The sequence below is a fragment of the Procambarus clarkii genome, chromosome 71 (assembly GCF_040958095.1).
Source record: "Procambarus clarkii isolate CNS0578487 chromosome 71, FALCON_Pclarkii_2.0, whole genome shotgun sequence".
Lineage (NCBI taxonomy): Eukaryota > Metazoa > Arthropoda > Malacostraca > Decapoda > Cambaridae > Procambarus > Procambarus clarkii.
In genome coordinates, this window is record NC_091220.1 from 14478636 (window position 1) to 14481886 (window position 3251).

General features: G+C 37.6%; 1 long non-coding RNA gene across 1 annotated transcript; it reads left to right on the forward strand.

The window, feature by feature from the left end:
- The first annotated feature begins 541 nt into the window (after positions 1–541).
- LOC138356321 (uncharacterized) lies at positions 542–2197 on the forward strand. The gene is made up of 2 exons (XR_011224353.1): positions 542–644; positions 1230–2197. It is a non-coding gene; the product is annotated as an uncharacterized lncRNA (long non-coding RNA).
- The last annotated feature ends 1054 nt before the right edge of the window (positions 2198–3251 follow it).

Below are 3251 nucleotides of genomic sequence, written 5' to 3' on the forward strand. Positions count from 1 at the left end.
TGTATTTTTTTCTGGTAACCTGAAACATTGAGTTATATGGGGGGTTGTATAAATAGGGAGGTGGCTGTGTTGAGGGGAAGGAGGAACAATTATGCACTTCTATACATTAGGAGAGTGTATAGCCAGTGTTCTATACACTAGGAGTGTATATAGCCAGTGGACTAGCCTATGTTTGTCCCATACCCCAGACCAGTCCCCCCTGTAAAAAAAACTAAAAAAAAATCCAGCCGCTTAGCCTAACTAGAAACGTACAAACCCAAGCAGCCCACCTAACCTATCGAATCCGATGCAAAGGACACGAAGCCGTTACTCTTGATAGTATAGTCTGCATTTGTAACGTTGGTCGCTAGAACGTAAAAAACGCGACCTATTAATGAAAACAACAGGTTTCTCTCATTCAACGACGAAAATTGAACCCTGATTGAGTTTGAAGGAGAGAACCTGTATCTACTTCAGAGTCGGAAGGTTCATATAACTATCTATAACTAATTATTACAGTTCTATAAGGTTCATTATATATATATATTATACATGTTAAACAGGTATCGCAGTGGCCTACGTCCTCGGCTCGCAACTGAGGGACCAGAGATCAATAACTGGACGCATTTCCTTTCACCTGATGCCGCTGTTCACCTTGGAGTAATGTAAGTACCCATGAGTTTGGAGACCTGTTGTGGGAGCCATTCGACTATTTTCTTCTTATTAAGAACACTCAAGTTACCAAAATTCATGGCTAAGAAACTCTTCGTAATTATTGAAGGATTTATTTTCTACAAGGTTTCATTCCACTCTGGAACACTCTTCAGGTAAAACATGAAATCAGGTTCCATGATTGTAAGTAAAGCCAATTTTACTAAAAGGCCCAAAATAATGTTTTTATGTAGCCACAAATAACATTTTGAAATTGTATTTGAAGATTTAAAAGTATTTGCTCGCCATTCAGTGTACTAAATAAATGAGCTACTGCATTTTTATTTATATTACTGCATAAAAATTATATACAAGGAATTAGATGCATTTTTTCAGCGAAAAGAAAACGGAGTAAGTTATATTTAAAGAAAACTAATTGTTTGGAAAATTTTCAGGAGTGTCTTATCTATTTCCAGAAGTATTTTTTTTCTTTTTTTTTTTCTTTAATGTGATTGTTCTCCATTAATGCCCAGGCTATAGTCCAGTACACAATTCAGCTCGAAAAAATCCTCATATTAATTTTCTTTTTATTTACACAGGTGGGTACATGAACTGACAATTTGTGACTCCTGTTAGGACACCGAGAGCTTCCCCTTCCCATAGCTCATCCCATGAGCTATAGGAAGTTGTACACACTGGTTTCCTCTGGAATACGACCCGTCAATTGGTTAACAACCAGATTCACGAAGCAGTTAGCAAGCACTTACGAACCTGTACATCTTTTCTCAATCTTTGGCGGCTTTGTTTACAATTAATAAACACTTAATGAGCTCCGAAGCACCAGGAGGCTATTTATAAAAATAACAACAGTTGATTGGGAAGTTTTCATGCTTGTAAACTGTTTAATAAATGTAAATAAAGTCGTCAAAGATTCAGGAAAGCTGTACACGTTCGTAAGTACTTGCGTAACTGCTTCGTGAATCTGGTCCCAGGCACCCAATACCTCCTGGGTGAACAGGAAGGCAAGGGAACTATTGGGGAAAGCGCCAAGCTATTACGACTATATAGCACGTAGAAGAGGTCAGGATAAGGATTTGGAATGTGACCCGGTGGATAAGGAATGGTGCCCAACCACTTGTGGACGGTCGGGGGATTGAACGTCGACCTGCATGAAGCCAGACCGCGTCGCTCTACAGTCCACCCCAAGTGGTTGCAGGTAAACCAGGAGCGAACAGCTAGTTGACTGGTAGCCAATCAATCCTCCCCGGGGTAGAATAAATGTCTTTCCTGTATTCTCTCCATTCCTGTGACATGAGATATGATTCCTTCAGTATTTTCTCTCGCCTCACACCTGGTATTCTTATAACTAGTAGCAGTAGGAATAATACTACTTAACACTTAAACAAGATGTCAACAACATTTTGTCACCTCTTCCACTACTACAGTTCTGTAATGTTACCCTCGTGCACTTAGATGTATATGGTAAATGTACCTGGAGATTCCAGATATTCTCTTGTATCATTAAATACAAAAAAATACTAAATACAATTAGTTGTATTTTGCTTCATTTTAATTATTTTATCACACGTTTCACATTTCCTCGTCCATTTACATTTACCGGCTTGCGACTTCGTACATTATTTAGAGCTGGAGAATGAATTATTTAGATAAACGTTGTGAATTATGAAATGATACAAAGTGCATTAAAATCCCTTTTTAACTCTTCTTACGCGAGTTACCAGTGTGTATATACATGTATGGATTTATATGCATACTCTATGTTGACGAGTTTGGAAATACAACTTTACTTAGGCTAGAATAGTATGTTGATATTATGGTCGTGCACAACGAGCCTAATGCACATTACTATAAGTATTTTAACAGTAAAAGCATTTTGATGTATATTACGAGGCACTTTGTTGTAAATAATTAATACACATTATTACACATTAGTGTAGATCATTGCACATTATTATACGAGAAACGTGACGATTAAAACAGAGAAGCACTAGAATAGAGAAGCACTAGGATAGAGAAGCACTAGGATAGAGAAGCACTAGGCTAGAGAAGCACTAGGCTAGAGAAGCACTAGGCTAGAGAAGCACTAGGCTAGAGAAGCACTAGGCTAGAGAAGCACTAGGCTAGACAAGGAAGAGAGTTGATTTCTCAATCAAAATTTCAACAATATATATACCTGTTTAACAGGGTGATTAGTCCTTGTGTACTGCTAGTAAAACAGGTTCTAAAGTTAGGGGGAAGCGATGCATATTAAATTATTTTAATTTAATTTAACATGTAATATTTCCGTTTGCGATGACGTGTTAAGAACGTGTTTGCTAAAAATTGTAATTTGTTCACATTATCTGCGTTGCCAAAATGCTTTTGATCATAAGCACTAAAATTTGGAAGCCACATTTCTAAAACGGTGAAATCTTTTACCTGTGCTGTTTATAATAAGAAATCTGAGGACTTGAGGTAAGATTCATCTGCGAATTTCTTTCAGGAATCAGATATTTCTTCGTCTCCCTGCAATTTCCTGATGGATTTTGTTTTCATTTTTACATTCACTGTGTTGCTTGTATTGCATATTGGAACCCGGGCTCAGGCCAGGCTCGTTAAAG